Consider the following 26284-nt stretch of genomic DNA (forward strand, 5'->3'; position numbering starts at 1 on the left):
ATGAGACATGAGACATGAGACATGAGACATGAGACATGAGACATGAGACATGAGACATGAGACATGAGACATGAGACATGAGACATGAGACATGAGACATGAGACATGAGACATGAGACATGAGACATGAGACATGAGACATGAGACATGAGACATGAGACATGAGACATGAGACATGAGACATGAGACATGAGACATGAGACATGAGACATGAGACATGAGACATGAGACATGAGACATGAGACATGAGACATGAGACATGAGACATGAGACATGAGACATGAGACATGAGACATGAGACATGAGACATGAGACATGAGACATGAGACATGAGACATGAGACATGAGACATGAGACATGAGACATGAGACATGAGACATGAGACATGAGACATGAGACATGAGACATGAGACATGAGACATGAGACATGAGACATGAGACATGAGACATGAGACATGAGACATGAGACATGAGACATGAGAAATGAGACATGAGACATGAGACATGAGACGTGAGACGTGAGATGTGAGATGTGAGATGTGAGACATGAGACGTGTGACGTGAGACATCAGACATGAGACATGAGACATTTGATATGAGACATAAAATATGAAGTATGAGACAAGAGACATGCGAAATTAAGCATCGGTCATTGTTGAGTTAGCTGAGGTTATATAGAAATCTGGCGTGAGCTTTTATTCCGTCATATGAAACAAATATAAATAAACAGTTTTATGTATGTATTTATGTATGTATGTATGTATGTATGTATGTATGTATGTATGTATGTATGTATGTATGTATGTATGTATGTATGTATGTATGTATGTATGTATGTATGTATGTATGTATGTATGTATGTATGTATGAGAACCCACCAGTGGCTGATAGGTCTTTCGACCCGAGGCGGTGCGGGAAGTCTCGATCGAGCATTCAGATATTGTTCATGCTTAACTCATTAACAATAATTGCAGCACAACCAAGGGGTCCGTTACCACTGGCTTGGGACAGGTTTGACTCATCTCACTCTCTTCCAACTGTTCAAAACAAATAAAGAATTCTGAAAAGGAGCGTAAGCAGCCTAATCATGATTTCAAATTTGCCGAGATACTCCGGCTGGCTTGAACCCACAATCCATTGTATATCAGTTTTCTGGTCGTTTGATGACCTGTCCAATCCCCTCGCGGATCCCCAATAACACAGTTATGAAAATATGAGTATAATTTGAAACAAAGTTACACATTTTAAATATCTTACCATTTGAAAAGGATTCTAGATTTTTTTTAATTACACAGAAGAAACACTCTGCTTCATGGAACAGCTGACAGAATTCCGGGAAGATTGACATTTCGCATGGTTTGGACGTTGTACTTTAGGTTGAACCAGTTGATGCTTGATTTGAACTTTTTCACTATCCACTAATTAACCAATTTTACACTTTTTCGGTATCATTTCTTATTTTTATATATATTAAATATATAAACTTTTATAAAATGTATTTACATGTACAAAAAAAAATTAATAAAAGTTATCGTGTGAATTTTATAAAATATATTAAACACCTCGACTTTTTTTTGCTGAAATACTTTTGCCATTAATCGCAGCAATCATAGCAATTCACAAAATTTCTTTTTGATTCAACAAAACTTGCAAAACAAAAAAAACAAAGCAATTATTTTTGGTAATGGAATGGAATTTTCAGGAAAATCAGGAACATTTGTTCTAAGAATTGATTTAAAAAATAACTTTGAGGCTTCAATTTTGAGTCACTTTTGAATTATTTAGAAGTGAGTATTTTGTGTATTTTTTTAAAATTATTTTGGTTAAGTATTTGTTTCATTTTTGTGACATTTTTATGTAACTGTTGTGCAATATTTGTGTGATATTTGTATCACTTTTGTATTTTTTCATATCATTTCCGCATTTTTTGGTATTATTTATTTTTGCTTGATTTTCCAACCATTTTTGTTTCATTTTTTAATCATACCTGTATTATTTTTGTTCATCATTTTTCTCTGGTTTGTGTTTCATTTTTGTGGGATTTCTGTACGATTTTCTGTGCCATTTTCATTTTATTTTTGTATCGTTTAAGAACCTTTTGAGTGTCATTCTCAAATCAGTTTTACATAGTCATTTTTATACCATTTTTGTATCATGTTTGTGTTTTGTTTCTTTTTTGTGTCATTTTTAAGCCTATTTTCTGTTATTTTTGAGTTATTTTTGTAACTTTTCATACCATTCACGTAAGCCTTTAGCTCATTTAAGTGTTATTACCGAACCACTTTATAGCAATTTTTTTTGTATGTTTTCCATTTTTTAATTGTGTCTCATTTTTGTTGCATTTTTATATCACTTTAGTGTCATTTTCGTTTTATTTGTGAATCAATTTAGAAAGATTTTTGTATCCTTTTTAGTCAGTTCTCTTTAGTTTAAGTCTTTTTTATGATATTTTTGTGTCATTTTTGTGTCATTTTTGTGTCATTTTTGTGTCATTTTTGAGTCATTTTTGTGTCATTTTTGTGTCATTTTTGTGTCATTTGTGTGTCATTTTTAGTCATTTTTATGCCATTTTTGTGTCATTTTTTAGTCATTTTTGTGTCATTTTTGTTTCATTTTTGTGTCATTTTCATGTAATTTTTGTGTCATTTTTGTGTCATTTTTGTGTCATTTTTGTGTCATTTTTGTGCCATTTTTTTGTCATGTTTGAGTCTTTTATTGCATTTTTGTGTCTTGTTTGAGTCATTTTTGTGTCATTATTGTGCCATCTTTGTGTCATTTCTCTGTCATTTTTGTGTCAGTTTTGTGTCATTTTTGTGTCATTTTTGAGTCATGTTTGTGTCATTTTGGTGTCATTTTTGAGTCATTTTTGTGTCATTTTTAGTCATTTTTGTGTCATTTTTGTTTCATTTTTGTGTCATTTTCATGTTATTTTTGTGTCATTTTTGTGTAATTTATGTGCCATTTTTGTGTCATTTTTTGTCATTTTTGTGTCATTTTTGTGTCTTTTTATGTCATTTTTGTGTCATTTTTTGTCATTTTTGTGTCATCTTTGTGTCATTTTTGTGTCATATTTGTGTCATTTTTGTGTTATTATTGTGTCATTTTTGTGTAATTTTTGTGTCAGTGATGTGTCATTTTTGTGTCATTTTGTGTCTTTTTTGTGTCATTTTTGTGTCATTTTTGTGTCATTTTCATGTGATTTTTGTGTCATTTTTGTGTCTTTGTGTGTCATTTTTGTCTCATTTTTTGTCATTTTTGTGTCTTTTTATGCCATTTTTGTGTGCTGTTTTTGTCGTTTTTTGTGTTATGTTTGGTTATTTTTGTGTCATTTATTGTCATTTGTATCGTTTTTAGTCAGTTCTCTTTAGTTTTAGTCTTTTTTGTGTCATTTTTGTATCATATTTGAGTTAATTTTGTGTCATTTTTGTGTCATTATCATGTAATTTTTGTGTCATTTTTGTGTAATTTTTGAGTCATTTTTGTGTCATTTTTGTGTCATTTTTGTGTCATTTTTGTGTCATTTTTGTGTCATGTTTGTGTCATTTTTGTGTCATTTTTGAGTCATTTTTTGTCATTTTTGTGTCATTTTTGTGTCATTGTGTGTCATTTTTGTGTCATTTTTGTGTCATTTTTGTGTGATTTTTGTGTCATTTTTGTTTCATTGTTGTTTCATTTTTGTGTTATTTTAGTGTCATTTATGTGTCATTTATGTGTCATTTTTGTGACATTTTTTGTCATTTTTGTGTCTTTTTATGTCATTTTTGTGTCATGTTTGTGTCATTTTTGTGTCATTTTTGTGTCATCTTTGTGGCTTTTTTTTATCAGTTTTGTGTCATTTTTGAGTCATTTTTATGTAATTTTATGCCATTTTTGTGTTCTGTTTTTGTCGTTTTTGTGTTATGTTTGGTTTTTTTTTGTGTCATTTATTGTCATTTGTATCCTTTTAGTCAGTTCTCTTTAGTTTTAGTCTTTCTTATGTTATTTTTGTGTCATTTTTGTGTCATTTTTGAGTCATTTTTGTGTCATTTTTGTGTCATTTTTGTGTCATTTTTGTGTCATTTTTGTGTCATTTTTGTGTCATTTTTGTGTCATTTTTGTGTCATTTTGTGTCATTTTTGAGTCATTTTTGTGTCATTTTTGTGTCATTTTTGTGTCATTTTTGTGCCATTTTTTGTCATTTTTGTGTTATTTTTGTGTCATTTATGTATCATTTACGTGTCATTTTTGTATCATTTTTGTGTTATTTATGTGTCATTTTTGTGTCATTTTGTGTCATTTTTGTGTCATTTTTGTTTGATTTTTGTGTCATTTTCATGTAATTTTTGTGTCATTTTTTTGTCATTTTTGTGTCTTTTTATGTCATTTTTGTGACATTTTTGTGGCATTTTTGTGTCATTTTTGTGTCATCTTTGTGTCATTTTTGTGACATTCTTGTATCAGTTTTGTGTCACTTTTGTGTCATTTTATGTCATTTCATGCCATTTTTGGGTTCTTTTTTTGTCGTTTTTTTGTTATGTTTGGTTTTTTTTGTGTCATGTTCTCGTTACTGAGGCATTTTTGTATCATTTTAGTGTCATTTTCGTTTTACTTGTCTATCTTTTTAGAACTGGTTTGTGTCCCATTTTTGTGGCGTTTCTGTATCATTTTAGTGTCTTTTTTTTTTATTTATGTGTCATTTAAGAATTCTTTTTTAACATTTTGAAGTCAGGTTTCTATAGTTTTTGGTTATTTTTTTATTTTTGTATGATTTTTGTGCCATTTTTGTATAATTTTTGTGCCTTTTTTGAGTAACTTTGCTTTATTTTATTATAATCATCATCATTATCATTTTTTGACATTTTATTTACATTTATTTGTTTCATTGTTGTGTAATTCTGGCGACATTTTTGAATTATTTTTGATGTATTTTTGTGTTAGTTGGCCACTTTTGTGTGATTATTTGTCTGATTTTGGTATCATTTTTAGTCATTGTTCTTTATACTTTATCAGATTTTGTGTTGTTTTTTGTCATTGTTTCATTTCTGTATCATTTTGGTATCAAGTTTGTGTCATTTAAGTGCCGTTTTAGTATCGTATTTGTGGCAATTTGGTTTCAGTTTTGTGTTTTTTTTTTGTATTACTTTTGAGGCATTTTTGTGTGATTTTCATATTATTTTTGTTTAATTTTAGTGTTTTTTTGTTTTTGTATCTCATTTTTGAGGCGTTTTTGTATCATTTAGTGTCATTTTTGTGTTATTGTGTGTCATTTTAGAACTATTTTTGCATCAAAGGCACGAAACTGGCAAAAAAATTACAGTTAAAAAACCATGTAAAACTTAATTTGAAGTTTTACATAGTTTTTTTTGTCAGTTTATGTCAATTTTGGGTCGATTTTGTGCCATATTTGTATCAATTTTGTGTATTTTTGTTTCATTGTGCTTCATTTACTGTCCTTTGGGTTATTTTTAGTCGCTTTTGTGTTATTTTCGTGTCGTTCATGACATTTTTTTTAAAATTATTTTTGTGTTTTTTGAGTAATTTTGCTTTATTTTATTATCATATTTGTTTCATTGTTTTGTCATTTTCGAGCCATTTTTGAGTCCATTTTGTGCAATTTTTGTGTCGTTTTTGTGCCATTTTTTGTGTTATTTTTGTGTCATGTTTTTGTCTTTTGGTGTCATTGTGCTTCGTTTATTGTCACTTGGGTCATTTTTTTGTCCTTTTTCTATAATTTTGATGTCTTTTTTGAGTTATTTTGCTGTGTTTTGTTATCATTTTTGTTTCATTGGAGTATCATTTTTGCGACATTTTTTGATACATTTTTGTGTCAGTTGTGTCTTTTTTGTGTTTTTTGTATCTTTGTTGTGTTATTTTTCTACAATTTTATGTCAGTTTTTGTGTCATTTATTATCTTTTGAGTCATTTGGGTATAATCATTTTATCATTTTTTTTCAGGGCTTGTGATATACATAGCTCAGTTGGCAAGTTTGTTGTCTCCTGAGCAGATGTACGTTAGTTCGAGCCCAAGAGTAAATATCGAACACAGTTGTACCGGATAAGTTTTTTTCAATAGCGATGCGCCAACTGCAACGTTCATAAAGTCGTAAATGCCATAATGATGGTGAAACGACTATAATCGAAACAAAAAAAAAATTATTTTTGTGTCATTTAAGTGTCGTTTTAGTATCATATTTGTGTCATTTTGGATTCAACTTTGTGAAATTTTTGTATCCTTTTTGTATGTTTTTTAACTTTTTTTTGTTTCATTTTAGAGTTTTTATAGTACCAGTGTCTCGTTTTTGAAGCATTTTTGTATCATTTTAATGTCATTTTTGTTTTATTTGTGTGTTATTTTAGAACTATTTTGGTATAAATAGTCAGTTCTCGTTTATTTTTTGTGTAATTTTTGTGTGATTTTTGTGCGATTTTTTTTTCTTTTTTGTTTCTGCCTTTGATTTGTGTGTTAGTAGTATTTTTATTTTACGCTCATTTTTCCAAATCAAGTACTTGTGTTAAATGGCCCATGCTACAAGATCGCGAGAAGACGACCGAAATTAATGTTTTCCATTCGAAAAATAAACAAGACAAAAAAGCTAAGATGAATTCGGTGATTCGTGGCCGTTTCTCCTTTCCTTCTCGATTGAAGGCGTTATATAAATGTTCTAAATTTGGTTGCTTTTTTTTTCTTTTTGGGAAATTCCTCCTAACCAATTCCGACGCCCTGGCACGAAAGCAAAGTAATAGGCAAACCCGGATCTTGGCTGGAGAGAAAAAAAATTCATTATCATGGTTGTTTCGGTGTGTTTACCAAACCGAATGCTGTCGTATCTCGTTGCCGTTGAAATGGGTTGACGTAAAGTAAATTCGGTGCTGGAAAGTGCGGCCGAGTAAATTAGCATTCAGTGGCTTGGGTAATTTTTTCTGGAATTGAAGGAGGAGGAAAAATCATCCAGGAATGTTTGTTAACTGAATGAAAAGATTGAAAAATAAATTATATACGACTGACTTTTCCAATGAACGAATGGAGTTTTCAATCAGATTTTGCAGTATTAACTTAAATTAAAAAAAAAATGAATGAGACCATCTTTTGCATTTTGCGATGTCACACTTTAAAAAAAAATGAAAAATTCTGCAGCTTTATTAAAAAATTCTTTTCAAACACTAGAAAACGTGTCAACTCAGCTTCATCATGCTGTTCTCCCAATGCCTTCCGATACGATATTTGCCGGGGGGATTGATTTTCATAATCCCGGGACATATTGGAAAATGACAAATGATGTCGTGTGTGGATTTTTCTCGAACGGATCAAAATGGATGCACGTGATGGTGAACCATTGGACTGAAATTAATTTGCTGCAAATGATTGATGTTTGCCATTTTCTCCGGAAATGGTTGGCATATTGTAGAGATAAAATTTCGAACATACAGAGGTAGGTTCCTTTCGATGAGTAGACGAATATTTTAAGCTGTCAACATTTCAACAGATCTAAGAGTTTTTATTTTGTTGATTGGTCATGTCATGAATTTTCATGTTCAATTATTTGTTGCCATTTCTTTTCTCGTTTCGTTAGTATTTAAAGAAAATAAATTCAAATCAAAAACCAGCTTTAAACCACTTCGTGACCAATTAAATTTTATCTTCCCATTATGTAAAAATACTAGATGCGGTATCTGAGTGGCATCTTATATTGGCGTGTTTTGACGACAAGTTATCTCATCTCTGGCACTGTTTGTTTTCTGATTAAATATTCTCCTCCGCTATCAGTTTATTGAAGTTCATTTACTGGGTTAGGTTATTTTGACTTCCAAGTCATCAACTCTTTTGAAACTATATGTGACCATTTCTTCAACGTTTGAATCATTCAACAGAGAAATACATTCGATTTGATTCAATAAATATCAGGTCAAAAATCTCCTGGAAAAGAACAAATTAAAAAGAATCAAACATGTAGTACAGAATGTATATATATATATATATATATATAAGCGCAAAAACGGCACCATTATCCATATTTTTCTAAAAAAAATATCCAAATGTTTAGGTAGAAAATTATTTCGTTAATTAAAACTAAAATTACTATGGTAAATCTAGTTTTTACAATAAAATTTTATCAATCGTGAAGTCTGGAAAATAAAACTTATTGATTTAAATACACATGCAGTTAGTACGGGCACGTTTATTAAAAACTGTTGAATCAAAAGGTTTAACAACTAGGTTTTTGCTAGGAAATTAAATACCAATTATTCATTTCGGTTTGTAAAGTACTTACAAGAAATTCATATTTGTTCCGACATAATGAAGGAGAGTGCGTATTTACCTGAAAGAAAAAAAATGAGCCTGGTTAATCACATCATTTGTTCAAGTTCAGGATATTAATCGAAAAATTTATATATTATTTGAAAATAAATATCCAACAGATTCTGATTTCGCTTTCATGTACCCCAGCTTTAATGGATTTTAAAGAAACATCATGAATCATTGGATCCCATCCCCACCCCCATCACAACGGCGAAAACTTGGCGATGGGCCGCCAAGAAGCCATAACTCACCCTAACCGAGGCTTGGTGCTAAACTTTACGTCACGTCTCCGATGGGCTTGTGGGCGAGCGAATTGCTCTTAACGTAAAGTGAAAGGAGGATCCCTTTCATTCATTCACATATCGGCTAGTGATTTTCCGAGGGCTTTTTTTGCGGGGATGACAAAAACGGACCGGGACCATAAAAAAGATAAAGGATGGAACAATCTTCTGGTCGGCATTTCTGGTTTCTACATTCGTTTTTTTTATTTTATTTCTTTGGTTTGGACCATTTTATCATTGTGATTCACTATTCAGCAGCTTCCCATTTTTTCTCACTTGTAGATGTCCAAAGCAGAAAGAAACGTTTCCGTGGGCCGATTAGAGTGTCTTTGCTTTACGTGGTGCTGACCAAGAGCTATGAAAATATCGCACTATTTATTACTATCCTAGCAATTAGAAATAGCTGGGAGTAGAAAATTTAAATCAGGGTACTGATTAATAGCCTGAAGCTCTGAATTCTGGATCATGAATCCTGAACCCTGGAGTTCTGAAGCTTGAAATCTTAAGCCTTAAGTCGAAAGCCTGTGACCAGAAGCCCAAATCCTGAATCCTGTATCATTAGTTCTCCAGTATGTATTCTGAAGCCTAAAGCTTGAAGCCTGGAGCCTGCAGCCGGAAACCTGAAGTATGAAACCAAAAACTGTAAATTCCAGAAACCTGAACCCTGAATCCAGAATTTTAAATTCAAAGTACTGAATTCTGAGTCTTGATAACTTAACCCTGAAGCCGGAAGCCTAAAGGCCTGAAGCCTTCGATATGGACCCTAAGCTCTGAATTCTTAAATCCTATAGCCTCAAACCTTATGCCCTATAGAGCATGAAGTCTGAAGCCTGAAATTCCTAACCAAGAGCCTGAAGCCTGAAGCCATAAAACTGAATCCCAAAACCTAAAGCCTGAAGCCAAAAGCCTAAACCAACAAGCTTGAAGCATGATATTTGGAGCTTCGAGCCTGAGACATGGAGCCTGATACCGTAGATCTAAAGCCTGAGGCCTGAAGCCTGAAGCTTGAAGCATGACGCCTGAAGCCTGAAGCCTAAAGCCTAAAGCCTAAAGCTTGAAGTCTGAATCTAGAATACTGAATATTGACAGTGCCTGAAGACTGAAGACTGATGCCTAAACCCTAAAGCATGAAGCCTAAGACCTGAGACATGGAGCCTGAAACCGGAGATCTAAAGCCTGAAACCCGAAGCCTGAAGCCTGAAGCCTGAAGCCTGAAGTCTGAAGCCTGAAGCCTGAAGTCTGAAGCCTGAAGCCCGAATTCAGAATCTTGAATATTGACGGCGCCTGAAGACTGAAAACTGGATTATGAATCCTGAAGCCTGAAGCCTGAAGCCTAAAGCCAGAAACCTGAAACCTGAGTACTGAAGCCTGGAGCCTGAAGCCTGAAGCCTGAAGACTGAAGACTGAAGACTGAAGAATGGAGACTGAAGACCAAAAATTGAAGACTAAAGACTGAAAACTGAAGACTGAAGACTAAAGACTGGAAACTGAAGACTGAAGACTGAAGATTGGAGACTGAAGACTGAAGAGTGAGAACTGAAGACTGAAGACTGAGTACCGAAGATTGAAGGCTGGAGACTAATGACTAAAGACTGAAAACTAAAGCCTGAAGACTGAAGACTAAAGACTGGAAACTGAAGACTGAAGACTGAAGACTGAAGGCTGAAGACTGAAGAATGAAGAGTGAAGACTGAAGAGTGAAGACTGAAGACTGAAGACTGAAGACTGAAAACTGAAGACTGGAGATTGAAGACTGAAGACTGAAGATTGAAGACTGATGACTGAAGACTGAAGACTGAAGACTGAAGACTGAAGACTGAAGACTGAAGACTGAAGACTGAGGACTGAAGACTGAAGACTGAAGACTGAAGACTGAAGACTGAAAACTGAAGACTGATGACTGAAGACTGAAGACTGAAGACTGAAGACTGAAGACTGAAGCCTCAAGCCTGATTTCTTCATTCTGAATCCTGAGATTTGAATCCGGAATTTTGAATCCTGAAACCAGAATCCTTGTTCTTGACTGAAGACTGAATCCTGATTTTTGATTACTTTATTCGTAAAATTGAAGACAGAAGACTGAAGACTGAAGACTGAAGACTGAAGACTGAAGACTGAAGACTGAAGAATGAAGACTGAAGACTGAAGACTGAAGACTGAAGACTGAAGACTGAAGACTGAAGACTGAAGACTGAAGACTGAAGACTGAAGACTGAAGACGGAAGACTGAAGACTGAAGACTGAAAACTGAAGACTGAAGACTGAAGACTGAAGACTGAAGACTGAAGACTGAAGACTGAAAACTGAAGACTGAAGACTTAAGACTGAAGACTGAAGACTGAAGACTGAAGACTAAAGACTGAAGACTGAAGACTGAAGAATGAAGACTGAAAACTTAAGAATGAAGACTGAAGACTGAAGACTAAAGACTGAAGACTGAAGACTGAAGACTGAAGACTGAAGACTGAAGACTGAAGACTGAAGACTGAAGACTGAAGACTGAAGACTGAAGACTGAAGACTGAAGACTGAAGACTGAAGAATGAAGACTGAAGACTGAAGACTGAAGACTGAAGACTGATGACTGAAGACTGAAGACTGAAGACTGAAGACTGAAGACTGAAGACTGAAGACTGAAGACGGAAGACTGAAGACTGAAGACTGAAGACTGAAGACTGAAGACTGAAGACTGAAGACTGAAAACTGAAGACTGAAGACTGAAGACTGAAGACTGAAGACTGAAGACTGAAGACTGAAGACTGAAGACTGAAGACTGAAGACTGAAGACTGAAGACTGAAGACTGAAGACTGAAGACTGAAGACTGAAGACTGAAGACTGAAGACAGAAGACTGAAGACTGAAGACTGAAGACTGAAGACTGAAGACTGAAGACTGAAGACTGAAGACTGAAGACTGAAGACTTAAGACTTAAGACTGAAGACTAAAGACTGGAGACTGAATACTGAAGACTGAAGACTGACGACTGAAGACTGAAGACTGAAGACTGAAGACTGAAGACTGAAGACTGAAGACTGAAGACTGAAGACTGAAGATTGATGACTGAATCCTGAAGCCTAATGCCTAAAGCCTCAAGCCTGAGGGCTAAAGCCAGGAGACTGAAGACTGATGACTGAAAACTGAAAAATGAAGCCTAAAGCCTAAGGCCAAAAGCCAGAAGCATGAGGCCTGATTGCCTGAATACTGAAGACTAAAGATTGAAGACTGAAGACTAAAGACTGTAGACTGAAGACCGAAGACTGAAGACTGAAGTCTGAAGACTGAAGACTGAAGACTGAAGACTGAAGACTGAAGACTGAAGACTGAAGACTAAAGACTGAAGACTGAAGACTGAAGACTGAAGACTCAAGGCTGAAGACTGAAGACTGAAGACCGAAGACTGAAGACTGAAGACTGAAGACTGAAGACTGAAGACTGAAAACTGAAGACTGAAGACTGAAGACTGAAGACTGAATACTGAATTCTGAAGACTGAGGACTGAAGACTGAAGACTGAAGACTGAAGACTGAGGACTGAAGACTAGCGACTAAAGACTGAAGACTGAAGACTAGATCCTGAAAACTGAAGCCTGAAGCCTGAAGTCTGATGCCTGAAGTCTGAAGCCTGAATCCTTAATTCTGAGTTCTGAAATATGAACTCTGAATCAAGAATTCTGATTTTTGATTACTTTTCTCTGAAACCTGAAGCCTGAAACCTGAAGACTGAAGACTGAAGACTGATAACTGAAGATTGAAGACTGAAGATTAAAGACTGAAGATTGATGTCTGAAGACTGAATACTAAAGACTGAAGAATGAAGACTGAAGACTGCTGACTGAAGACTGAAGACTGAAGACTGAAAACTGCTGACTGAGACTGAAGCCTTAAGACTGAAGACAGAAGACAGAAGACTGAAGAATGAAGACTGAAGACTGAAGACTGAAGACTGCAGACTGAAGACTGAAGACTGAAGACTGAAGACTGAAGACTAAAGACTGAAGACTGAAGACTGAAGACTGAAGACTGAAGACTGAAGACTGAAGACTGAAGACTGAAGACTGAAGACTGAAGACTGAAGACTGAAGACTGAAGACTGAAGCCTGAAGCCTAAAGCCCGAAGACTGAAGACTGAAGCCTGACGACTGAAGACTGCAGACTGAAGACTGAAGACTGAAGGCTGAAGGCTGAAGACTGAAGACTGAAGACTGAAAACTGAAGCCTGAAGCCTAAAGACTGTAGACTGAAAACTGAAAACTGAAGCCTGAAGCCTAAAGACTGAAGACTGAAAACTGAAGACTGAAGACTGAAGACTGTAGACTGAAGACTGAGGACTGAAGACTGAAGACTGAAGACTGAAGACTGAAGACTGAAGACTGAAGACTGAAGACTGAAGACTGAAGACTGAAGACTGAAGACTGAAGACTGAAGACTGAAGACTGAAGACTGAAGACTGAAGACTGAAGACTGAAGACTGAAGACTGAAGACTGAAGACTGAAGACTGAAGACTGAAGACTGAAGACTGAAGACTGAAGACTGAAGACTGAAGACTGAAGACTGAAGACTGAAGACTGAAGACTGAAGACTGAAGAGTGAAGACTGAAGACTGAAGACTGAAGACTGAAGACTGAAGACTGAAAACTGAAGACTGGAAACTGAGGACTGAAGATTGAAAACTGAGGACTGAAGACAGAAGCCTGAGGACTGAAGACTGAAGACAAAAGCCTGAAGACTGAAGACTGAAGACTGAAGACTGAAGGCTTAAGATTGAAGACTGAAGACAGAAGACTGAAGACTGAAGACTGAAGACTGAAGACGTAAGACTGAAAGCTGGAAACTGAAGACTGAAAACTGAAGACTGAAGACTGAAGATTGAAGACTGAAGACCGAAGACTGAAGACTGAAGCCTGAATTTATAATTCTAAATCCTGAATTTTGAATTCTCAATCCAGAATCCTGATTTTTGATTACTATGCTCTGAAGCCTGAAGCTTGAAAACTCAAGACTGAAGCCTGAAGCCTGAAGCCTGAAGCCTGAAGCCTGAAGCCTGAAGACAGAAGACTGAAGACTAAAGCCTGAAGCCTGAAGACTGAAGCCTGAACCCTGGAATCTCAAGTCTTAATCCTTAATTCTGAACCCTGAATTTTGAATTGTGAATCCAGAATCCTGATTTTTTATAACTATGCTCTGAAGCCTGAAGACTGAAGACTGAAGGCTGAAGCCTGAAGACTGATGACATGAAGACTGAAGATTGAAGACTGAAGACTTAAGATTGAAGACTGAAAAGTGAAAAGTTAGGACTTAAGATTGAAGACTGAAGACTGAAAAGTGAAGACTGATGACTAAAGACTGAAGATTGAAGACTGAAAAGTGAAGAGTTAAGACTTAAGAGTGAAGACTGAAGACTGAAGACTGAAGGCTGAAGATTGAAGACTGAAGACTGAAGACTGAAGACTGAAGACTGAAGACTGAAGACTGAAGACATGAAGACTGAAGACTGAAGACTGATAACTAAAGACTGAAGACTGAAGACTGAAGACTGAAGACTGAAGATTGAAGACTGAAAAGTAAAGAGTTAAGACTGAAGAGTGAAGACTGAAGAGTGAAGACTGAAGACTGAAGACGAAAGACTGAAGACTGAAGACTGTAGACTGAAGACTGAAGACTGAAGACTGAAGACTGAAGACTGGAGACTGAAGACTGAAGACTGAAGACTGAAGACTGAAGACTGAAAACTGATGACGGATGACTAAAGACTGAAGACTGAAGACTGAAGACTGAAGACTGAAAACTGAAGACTGGAGACTGAAGACTTAAGACTGAAGACTGAAAACTGAAGACTGAAGACTGAAGTCTGATGACTGATGACTGAAGACTGCAGACTGAAGACTGAAGACTGAAGACAGAAAACTGAAGACTGAAGACTGAAGACTGAAGACTGAAGACTGAAGACTGAAGACTGAAGACTGAAAACTGAAGACTGAAAACTGAGGACTGAAGGTTGAAAACTGAGGACTGAAGACAGAAGCCTGAGGACTGAAGACTGAAGACTGAAGACTGAAGGCTTAAGATTGAAGACTGAAGACTGAAGACTGAAGACTGAAGACTGAAGACTGAAGACTGAAGATTGAAGACTGAAGACTGGAGACTGAAGGCTGAAGCCTGATGCCTGAAAACTGAAGACTGAAGACTGATGTCTGAAAACTGAAGCCTAAAGCCTGAAGCCTGAAGCCTGAAACCTGAAGCCTGAAGCCTGAAGCCCGGAGCCTGAAGGCTAATGCCTGTTGTATGAATCCTAAGTTCTGAAACCTGAACCCTGGAGAGCCTGAAGCTTGAAGGAACCTAAAGCCTGAAGTTGAATCAAAAGAAATCTTGAAAAGTCTCGATATTGAATCCTGAATTCTGTACATTGAACGCACGTGTGCAGCTTTATCGTCCTTATATGAACTATTGAAGTTCGTTGAAAGTTCGATACCAGGTCCTAAGGGATTTTTTTTTTCTATTTGTCTCCGATTTCCTTTCATAACCTACACGCGATCTTTGAGTAATCTTGTTCGTGTCTAAATATGACTTTTGAAAAAAAAATTTTTTTCACTTAATTTTATACATTTTAAAGGCTTTAAATCCAAGTCGGTAAAAAGAATCGCAAGAAATTTTATGAAGTCGCTATTTTCGTTTCTAAAGGAAAAAGTCAATAAAGTCCATCACAATCCAGCAGTTGAACATTTGTTGGTCAAACGATGGAAAATTCTCCAACCAGTTGGTGGTAAACATAAGTAATCACATACTTACACAGTTCGAGGTGGTCTGCTGACCGGCAACTGAGCATAGAAAGACCAGAAAGACCCCCCGGACTTTCAAAGGACAAATAATAAGACACATACTATACTTACAATCTTCCCCGCCCGGGCTCAATCCTGGAAAGTCTCCGAGGGGGGCGGGAATCTAGTTCCAGTCTTTTGCTTTGCCATTTTAGCTCTTTGCTTGTGTGAAAGTTTTCTATTCTGCGAATTGGAGACCATTCTTTGTGTGATTTTTCACTTTTCTTTATCTGGACCTATGATGTAGAAAAATAGCTTTATGTCCATGGTTGGTTCAAAGATTTTGAGATCATATTTATTTGGGGTTTAACTAACTTCTTGCGCAGGAATTGAGTAAATTTTGTAGTTATGCTACAGTTTATAACAACTGTCTATCTCTTCCAGAAATCAAGCCCCTTCAGAACTAATGAATCATTTTCCATGGAAAATCGTACCAAATCTCACCACGCACAAAACACACTAAAACCAATACGACCTCCAATTACGTAAATCATCCGATTGGAACGTGTAATTTTAGCGCCCATAAAATTGCATTTAGTGATCCCGACTAAATTGAGTTGCCTCGGAGCGCCACATCAATGGGTAGGGCTACCTCCGTAAGTAAACCTCTTTCATTCTTCCTTCGAACTGACCAAAGACTCTGACCGAATGACGACCTCCCACGGATTTCCTACATCTAAAATTGCGAAATCATGGCGGACACCAAAGAAAATGTTATTAGGAAAGGTTTTCGGCCGAGAGCTTATGGTGTGTATGTGGTTTCGCCCTAAGCTCGCTTCAATCACGTCAAGCCGCAATTAATTTATTATTTTCTTCCCGAGGCATCGGACGAAACGTTCCCGTTTTTTTATGGTTGTGCCGCCCGGTTCGGTTTTATTGCAATAAACTGAAACAATAACCTTAAAGGTTTCAGGGAAGGAATTCGACTAGAACTAGAATTTGCACTATAGTCATTCACTATTCAATTATTATTGAAGGGTTCTTGAAGCACAATTTAAAGCAGGAATACTACACTCAGGAAAATTTTTATTATAACTTTCCTAAGATCTGTCTTATGAAGTCATAAGATGTTGTGCAGTGTGGTTAGTTTGAAATGAAATTTATTTTGTAAACTCAAATTCATTTGTTGTTTACTTTTCAACATTTTAGCCGGGAAAGAGACAATGTTAAAAGTCCGGATGTGGCAGAATAACTTTCTGGAGCTTTTTTTTTGAAAACGCAGCTTTCAGTGGTGGAATAAAGTTATCTTTATTCAGGCACTTCTCATATTCCCTAGCTTGAAAAGTACTTATTTCTCAATGAGTACTTTGATACTCTTACCCAGAATATCTAGGAACACTGTTGTGTTACCACGAGACCAATTTGAGTAGTCTCACTTAACCGTGTGATGATGTAAACATTTGTACCGCGTATAACATCATCACCTGTCGTCAGCAATCATTGATCTATTGTTCTCGATTGCGAATTGCACATAGCAAGAGGAACCGAAATAAACAATTTTTGGTTCTTCTCCCATCAATTCGTAAATTGAGAATGCGGAAGAGTTCGCGTGTTTCGCCCTTGGTAACGTCTTCGTGAACGCATCAGCTGGCTGATCCTCAGTAGAGATGTGTCTCAAAGAAAGCTGACCGGTTCTTACGATCTCCCTGATGGATGCACACTTCACGTCCAGATGCTTCATCCGCTGATGAATCCGCGCCTCTTTCAGGTAATGGATCCAAAGAATGTTTTCCTCCAATTACGTGGAAGGACCACACCCAATTCACCCAGGAAGTTTGTTAACCACAATTTTCCTTGACTGCATGACAAAGGGCTTCTGTTTCAGCTTCGGTCGACGACAGACTGACATTATGCTGACGTTTCGTTGACCAAGAAACTAGATTCCAGAAGATCATGTAAGCGTAGCCTGGTACAGATCTTCGATCATCGGAGTCGTTGGCAAAATCTGCATCAGTATTTCCGATGAGTGGTTCTGATTTCGCGTTTCTGCGGAACACCAACACCGTATCGGTTGTGCCTCGAAGGTATCGCAGAATACGCTTCAATACGCCAATGCCTATCCGCCGAACTGGCCTGAAATTCGCTCAGTGCGCTAACCGCAGCACAGATATCTGGTCTCGAAGATGTCGCCAGATATTGTAGACAACCGATCAATTCTTTGGACGATTGTTCGGTGATAACCTCACCATCGTTCAGCTACGTCAAGCGAATGTTTGTGTCAAGCGGGTTTACAATCAGCCATTCCGAATCGTTGCCGAACCTTCTCGACGTATACTGATAGCGAAATCTCGATGACGCTATTCGGGAAGTCTTGCTTGATAGTCATCCCCAAGAAAGTCTTGACTTCCAGGAGATCCTTCATCTGGAATAGCCCTCCAAGCTCGGTCTTGATCCAGATATCCTCTGAAACGTCTTTTCTGGCAATCAGGATGTCATCCACGTACAGGAGCGACGAGTGTTAAGAACCATCTTTGGCGGCGTGCAGGAGAACGAAGTGTGGAGGCGAAGGATGAACCACGAACTCGCGCGACTCTACGCCGAACCCAGTATCCAGAAGGTGGTGCAGTTTTGACGTCCATTTGATGAACGACCATGTCGTATTCGTTCGCCAAGGCCAAGACGGTCCGAACCTTCTCCATCTTGGCTACCGGTGCATAGGTTTCCCAGAAGTCCAATCCTGGTCTTTGGGAACATCCTTTTGCGACCAATCGAGCCTTGTAGCGACCATCGTCCCGCCGCTTCAGCTCAGTAATGTTCTGAGGTAGCTCCCCATTAACAACAGCAGCTACGTTAGCCACCTAGCGCCGTGTAGTTCCTCTTGTTCGCTGACTTTGTCTCAGGGCCGGTTCAGGGGTGACGGAATCTTGGTCAACATCGTCATCGTCCAGGAATTCCTCGCTGCTTTCGTAATCGCTCTCGTAGTTGCTCTCGCCGTGATCGTTAAAAATGTGATTGGGATCAGCAGGCACATCGGCTAACCGCTCAGATATGTTTCCTGTTGTTGGTACATCGGCCTGACCGCTCAAATGTGTTTGCGAGTGCTCGCACATCGACTGGCTGTTCGAATGTGGGTTGTTGTTATGGCTCATATACATCGGCTAATCACTCAAATATGATAGCCTCTGGTGGGTCTTCGACAGGCTTCTCGATGCTCTTCTCTGGCGCAGCACCGCCACGCACTGGCTCCAAAACGCTGGTTTCATGGAACCGTGCCGATGTACCTGGAAGGCTGGCGGGTCGTTAAGTCACGCCAGTCCCAAACGGTAGCCTGTGGGGCACCAGGACACACTCCACAGTATTCCAGTCCTTGCTGCGCTAAGCAGGTCACTGGCGCAGTGGACCGTATATTTACCTCGCTACTCGTGGGATTAATCATGAATTCAAATAACCAGAAAAACAAATCGCGGATGGATGGGAGTGAGGCGGAGAATGAAGTTTGTCCTAATCCGTTCATAAGGAGCGAGCTAAGGCACTCGCCGGTTAGGCAACCAGCCGAGCCGGTGAGGACGCCTGCAGATAGCGGAGAGAGCGGGGCCCGTTTCGCTCAAGTTAAACAGGCAGTCGAGGAACTCCTAAGTTCCCTTGAGACCCCTGCGGAGTTAGCAGTAGCAATAGCGGAAATGCAAGATTGTGGATTGTGTTAGGAAGAAGTCTAACGTCCACAAGGAAGTGCGGGAGAAGCTCGCCAATGTGATGGCGATGTTCGTCAAGGCGAACAGAGCGGTAGTGAGCCTGCTCACTGCACCGGAGTGCCGGAAGAAGCCACGGGAGGATGTTGCGACCCCTCTTCGGGCAGATACAACTCGACCGAAGAAGGTCAGCGTCTGCGTGCAGACAGATGGCGGAGAGGAGTTTGCCGGAAACCCAGGAGAAACGAGGCCAGGAGCCTTGAAAAAACGTGCCCGGGATCCTACGGTCCGGATCCGGGCGGGAATGAGGATGCAGTGAAAGAGAGGCCTCGATGTCCAACTGGCAGCACCAGTGGGACAGCTCGGAACGTGGCCGGTGGACCCATCGCTTGATCCCTTACATCGGATCCTGGATAGATCGGAGACATGGAGCGGTGGATTTTTGCATGATACAGTTCTTGACTGGTCACGGATGCTTCATGCAGTACCATCCTCGGTTAGAACACGTGGCCTCGCCATCCTGTCCAACCTAGGGTGACACAATAGAGACACCAGAGCACGTAGTGTTCAACTGTCCGAGGTTCGAAGGGGTACGTGCTAACATGCTTGCCACCTGCGGACCAGACGCGACAGCCGACAACATCGTGCGGAGGAAGTGTGAGGATGCCAATACTTGGCGCGTGGTCAGCGATGGGTTCACCCGGATCATGACTGCCCTGCAGAGGAGTTGGAACCAGCACCAGTCCGCGACCGGTGTAGGATGACTCCTTCGTCGGGGAGCACCTGAGTAGTGTGCGTCCGATCCTGGCAGTAAAGCATACAAAGATGAGACTATACCTTCTGCGTATGCCGAGCTGTAAAGTACGTCGCGCCTCTGTGTGTAGGATACCTCCAACGTCATCGTCGCGGAGTTTCGGAGTTTAACGCGCCCTCTGCGACGGAGACTGTGGAGATAAGACATGACCTTCTCCACAGCCGAGGGGATAACACATGACCTTCTCCGCAGTCGAGCTCGTAGGGGAAGAGTATTCATGTCGCGGAGTACTCTCGGGTAGAGTGGTCTAACGTCGCCGTCGGATGAGTCACCCGAGTCCGGTTGGATGACATCATCGTCGGGATTCATCTGAGTCGCATCTGAGTAGCATAAGCTGCTCTCGATTCGGCACACGGTGGGCAAAAAGCCTAGGGTTGCCAGCCAAAAGGGAGGAGGAAGACCGGACTACGGTCGGAGTAGAATGCCCTTTTGGCGGGGGGCATTCGAGTAGTGTTCGTCCGATCCTAGCAGTAAAGCATACAAAGATAAGACTCAACCTTCTGCGTATGCCGAGCTGTTGGGTACGTCGCGAACGTTGTGTAGGATACCTTCACCGCCGCGGAGTATCTGAGTAGAACGCGCTCCCAACGAGGGAAGCTGCGGGGATAAGACTAGACCATCTTCGCAGTCGAACTCGTAGGGGGGAGAGTATTAAGGCGCGAAATACTCTCGGGTAGGGTGACTTCATGTCGTCGGCGGGTGAGTCACTTGAGTCGGTGTAGGATGAATTCTTCGCCGGGAATCATCCGAGTAGTTTTTCGCAAAACCCCGGACGTGTGCTGTGACAGGCGCGTGTCCAGGATAAGCTGCTCTCGATTCAGCACACGGACGGGCAAAGAGAAGAGGGCTTCGAGGCAAACTAAGCGGAGCCAAGATCTCGAGTCGTCAGAGGAGAGATCATTGGTCTCTTGCAGTGGTCTCGAGCAGAGGCGGAGCGCACGATAGTCGTGAAAACCAAGCAAGCCTTGAGTTGCGAGTAAAGGCCGGATCTCGAGTCGTCAGAGGAGAGGTCCTTAGTCTTGAATTGTAGCAAGAAGCAGGGTATATATGCTGGAGTTTTGACTCGAACTGGAGTGAGCCGATGAGCGCTTTAACGCGAACTTGGTCTCCCATCTCGGGTATAGCCTTCGATGCAGGTCCGGATGGATATTATGACCAGAGGCCCCAGGTGGACTTTATGGCGTAGGGGCACTTAGTATCATGAGTCGTCCAATTGCACCCATGGACCCAGAGTAGCATACTGGGGGGACTCGGTCGCTCGCCGTGCCTTGGAATGCAATCCGTAAAAAGGATTTACAACCTGGGTGATCAACTAACAAAAAAAAGACTGGGTCGTCTCAGCGCTGGTTAGTCCTTCTGGCTAGTAGTCGTTAGGAAACCGTAAGTTTCATCATCAATATCTTCCCATTCTAAATTCGATTCCATTATGCCAACAAGTTGTATTGAGGTCTCCTACCCTATTCCTATCTAAGGCTATAATCATTTAGAATCCGGGCAGTTAAAAACGTGTGTATTTTAAAAACTATTCATTTGATCTCTATTCTAAGGAACTGCTCACTATTACACAATTAACACACGAGACGTATTACAGGACACGACACTTAACGTTCGTACAAACGGAAAAAAAGAATTCCAAATTACCTTTTTTGTCGACCGGTTTCGGGCTCGATGTTGCTCATCTACAAGACGATGTCCGACTGATCCGGACTGATCTACAGGACGATGTCCTGTAGATGGGCAACATCGAGCCCGAAACCGGTCGACAAAAAAGGTGATTTTGAATCCTTTTTTTCCGTTTGTAAGAACGTTAAGTGTCGTGTCCTGTAATACGTCGTGTGTTAATTGAGTAGTTAAGTTCTTACGTTGGCACAAATCCGCTTGAAAATGAGTGCTCACTATTAGTTATTTACTTGGTGTCTACTAGTCCGGCAACACTTTTTGCCAGCCGGAAATGGATTTATTGCATTATTTAAGGGGTCTGCATTTAGTTATCCCCAATGACCATAGACTTTTTTACCATATTTGAGATCAAGGGTTCCACTCCCATGCTTGGTTTGAACTTCGTGTGGATCCTAGAGTGGCTCCTTATACTTCTTAACCATTTGAAAAAAAAAAAACAGAAAAAATCAACAGTTCAAGAGTTTTCAAGTCGACAATGAAGAATTTTCGAGGTTCAAAATGCGCAAAAGGCGTGAATTTGTGCAAAATTATGTATACCTTTTTTTTTGCATCGTAAATATCTCAAACTCACGTTAACTTAAAAATCTAGCAAAAATAGACAAAATAGTCCTTTTCATAACCAACACAACGCTGCTAAAGTTTTGCATATCCGATCTCTAGCAATGTAGCTATCACCGAAATTAAGTGTCACTATATGATGTGTAGTGTCGGATACTAAATGATAATAGCTTTACCCACACTACTGGAAGGAGGGTGGTGTCTCTAATGACCATAGAAACAATTCACGAATTCAAAAACCTTTCCATGTCAAATTTGGTTCTATTTGCTTTATTATCTCTAGAGCCTCTTAAAAAAAATGTAAAGCACAAGGACCCCCCCCCCTCTTTTTTTCTTTTTACCCACTGAAGGAAGAATGGATATCAAATATTCAATCTGCTAACTTACTCAATTTCTGTCATTACACATAGCATTTTTTATTCGGGGTAAACTACTTTTCCAATGCAATGGAATTGAAGGTACGATTAAATTTCTGAGTAATATTCAAATAAAATTTTCATGAAAAATTATATGAAAAGGGATAGATCTCATAAAAAAAACAGGTTCTATGGATTCACTGATATTCAGTGACACAACCGGTATGGTTGTGTAAGAGAATTTCCATGGAGTCGATACACTTCGGGGCTATTAGCGACTGTTTTGAAGGACTTCTTCTGACAATTTTCTCCTACTGAATTTTCCCAAAAAAAACATTCCCAAACAAAGTTCCAAAAAAAAAATCCAACAAAAAATTTCCAAAGAAATGAACCTATCAAGCATAGTCACAGCCTTGAAAAACCCTTCACAAGAAATGCCATCATGTGCTAAAATTTATTCTTCTAATCTTCTGGCAGATACTTGCATTGCTACCAATTGTAACTGACTTTACCATTTACCATTTGAGTTGATATATCCTATTTGAATAAAACTCAATCTGATGTGCAAAGAGATTCATTGTTGCCTCGAACAAAAACCAAAATATCTCATCACATTCAGTTTCCGATTGTTTTGCGGTTTACTTATTACTTTCCGACGATATTGGACTTCCCCGGCACTTTGATGTCAGTTACTGTACGTAAAATGTATGCATCAATTTTTCATGAATTATTCATCCCGCGAGGCAATAAATATGGTCCCGAGAACTCGACCAGAAAAATTATAATTCATAAATTAAGTCAGCGGGAATAAAATGGGAATTATTTGCATTCACCACTGCTGGGCGCCGTGCACCGAAAACTGGCAATCAACTTCATTTGATGGCGCTCTATCACATTCTCCGTTTATAAACAGTGAAAAAATGAATAACGAAAATAAATTTTCCCACTCTTGGAAGCTCTCCTGACCGAAGATAAGAGAATCATTCTAAAAAAAACAGGACGCAATTGATATAGTCTGTCTATTCTGGGTGCTGCTCTTGTGCTCGATCCCAGAAACCGATTTATCATCTTCCAGAACAGCCGACAAATAAAGATGACGCGCGCGAATAATCTATTTTTGGAAGCTGTTTGATGATTTTGCTGCTCCGCAGGGCTCAAACGAGGATTAGGTCCTATCGAGGGGTACCGTTCGATCATTTTTGAACTCTCTGGATGCTGTATGGGTGCGTGTCTTTGGTAAGCCGGAAATTGCCCAACTCGATGGCTTCGGATTCGATAATCACATATTTATCATTACTTCACATTAAATGGATGAGCCAGACGCGGAGAACCATAGGAAAATGTCAAAAACAGAACACTGTATTTTTTTTTTGGAAAATCAAACACTGACAACATGTGACATCAATTTTGTCAACATTTCCCTAAGGGAATCTGTTGTCAGACATCAAATTTCGATAACGTCGAGGAAATATAAAATCCTTTTGCTTTCATCATGTTTGTGTCATTACCATATAAGATAAGTGTTAAAAAAACAAAATAAGTTAAAAAAAAACCCAAGAACACATCCTAAATATTTTTTAGATTTCATTAAAGAGACATATCGATGCCAATAATCTAACTGATGGCGATTAAGTGACATCCGCGCAAAAATACAAAATCCATCAAATCGCGCGCTAAGTGCACACATTAAAGCGCTGTCCGCCCGGCCATTAACAACAAATCAAAACACATTTATCTTGGCATCGGTCTGTGACGTGCGAGATCAAGAATCAACAGTCGTTGAACCGATTCATTCAAAATCCATTGAAGCATCAGCGCCAAAAAACATCAACATCAACAACAACGAGGTGTTACGGGAAACCAACAACGAGGAAAAACTCACGCTTCACACGATGTCCATCCAAAACAACAAAAACCAATAAACACGTAGCCGGAACAGGTCCTATAAAGCCGCGTGCGCTCACACACACATTTCAACAAATATAAACACGTATACCTGCACACACGGACATGATGGGAATCAATAAAAGAGGCATAGGATAGAAACAGGCGGAACTGAGTGAGGCAGAGAGAGAGAGAGACCCCAAAAACTCGTAAAGGCACCACATCAAAAGCAATAAACGGTTGATCGGGATATTTTGGCCTCGTGCCTCCCTTCACATATACTCAGGCTCGCGCACACACAAACTTCATACACAGGTAAATGGCCCATGCTTGTGCATTTTCTTTGGAGGCGAGTAGAAAAAACGGCCCCGGCTCACGGCGCGGCGGATCGAAAACTTGCCGGCCGTCCTCCGATGAAGGGAAAATCGTGCTGATTGGAAAATAAAACACTTTCTAGTAAACATATATTTATACACACAGCACCGAAACCGCGGCTTGAGGGTTGGCAAAACGTGATCATCGAGAAGTTAGATTTATTGACCCGCCTTATGTGTTATGAGCTATGGAAGAAAAGTTAAGTTGGTTATCATTTATTCAACATTATACAATTTTGATTGTCTTTTCTCGGATTACTGTGAACACTTTTGACTATTAACCTCTCGACCTACCCAAAACCGAAAAACACTCTCAAATTTATCAATCTTTAGAACTGGAGAAAGCCATCTGATACGCACACCCACAAATTAAACTCTACTCCAATGATAAACTTCCTTGGAGGTGGAATTATCGGTATAAGATTCTATGCCGGACCAGCATTAACAAGCCTTCAAGCCTTCATACGTTTGAAATAAACATATCGCATATCTTATAACAAGATATTGTCGAATGATGTACCGAATGTTGTGTGTGTATGTAAACCGGTATTAGAAAAAAAAACATTCTGTTTCCAACTGACGGCAAAAAAAACCACCAGCCAAGATGAGCTGTGCGTGTGTATGTCAAACGGCCGGCGATAGAAAACAGTTTCAAGTTTCCTATTCCCACGCCAATCCCCTACCATTTGTTATTTGATATTTATTTCTGATCAATAGTTCACATATTGATCCAAATGATGACTTTAAAATTAAATTAAAACAAAACAATTAGGTCTAACTACGGGGTCCTCAAGAACCTTCAAACTTTTCTTCGTGAAACATCCCTCGAAACTTCGAAGTAAAAATGCTCGGAAAAACGGTTGAACGTTTTTATTGCAACGATTGCATGCGAATGGGAACAAACAATCGAAGATCTTAATTTCTAAGACCACGCACGGGGTTGCACACTAGCGGAATAGTTCCAGTAGCGTGGGACAATCGATAAGCGATGTCAAGAGATCAGCGATGAAAGATACACCGCAGCAAACATGAAGTCTTAATGATAAATTAAGTCGTTTATAATGGTGTTGCAAATCGCAATTCAAACTGCATAATGAAATGATCGTATAAAATGTTATCTGAAATCAGTTTAAATCGGATATGATAGAAAGTCCGCCATGTTTGTAAATTTTGAAATGATTTTGCTTCCGCGCGGGCTTCAAGTGAGAAAATCATCGTGATGTTCTCTTTGCAACCAGCAGTGCATGCAGATGGCTGAAGATCAGATGGAGATTTAGTAATATTGACCAATGAGAGAACTGTAAAATATTGTGTAGTTTTGTGTAGGAGCAGTTTTCGTCGATTTAGGAAGAAATGAAATTTTCGTATGTATATTGCCTCCACATTGGTAGGTAAATGCTGTTTTTTTCAACTTTCATACGATCATTCTATAATTTATATGGAACGTGTATCAAAACAACATGGAAATATAGCTACAAAATGTTTGCTGGGACGGGTTGCATGTCTACGGGCTTGAAGAGTTTCAATGTCTATAAGACGGCATCGATTTTCTTAGCTTGGTAAACGAAAGGGGTCTTGCCAGCTCAGGTGCCTAAGGGCGTATTGTCGTTCAGCAC

General features: G+C 39.0%; 1 protein-coding gene across 5 annotated transcripts in view; it reads right to left on the reverse strand.

Moving 5' to 3' along the window:
- The window catches only part of LOC129757634 (diacylglycerol kinase 1), a 459105-nt gene that overhangs the window by 353892 nt on the left and 78929 nt on the right, over nucleotides 1-26284 (reverse strand). The window contains exon 1 of one of the 5 annotated variants that reach the window (XM_055754907.1): nucleotides 8250-8295. The exons of the other annotated variants lie outside the window; for them this stretch is intronic. The gene's annotated coding sequence lies outside the window, so the exon portion shown is untranslated. Of the gene's footprint in view, nucleotides 1-8249; nucleotides 8296-26284 lie in introns of those variants that run through there. 5 annotated transcript variants of the gene reach the window in all.

This window comes from Uranotaenia lowii, chromosome 3 (assembly GCF_029784155.1).
Source record: "Uranotaenia lowii strain MFRU-FL chromosome 3, ASM2978415v1, whole genome shotgun sequence".
NCBI lineage: Eukaryota > Metazoa > Arthropoda > Insecta > Diptera > Culicidae > Uranotaenia > Uranotaenia lowii.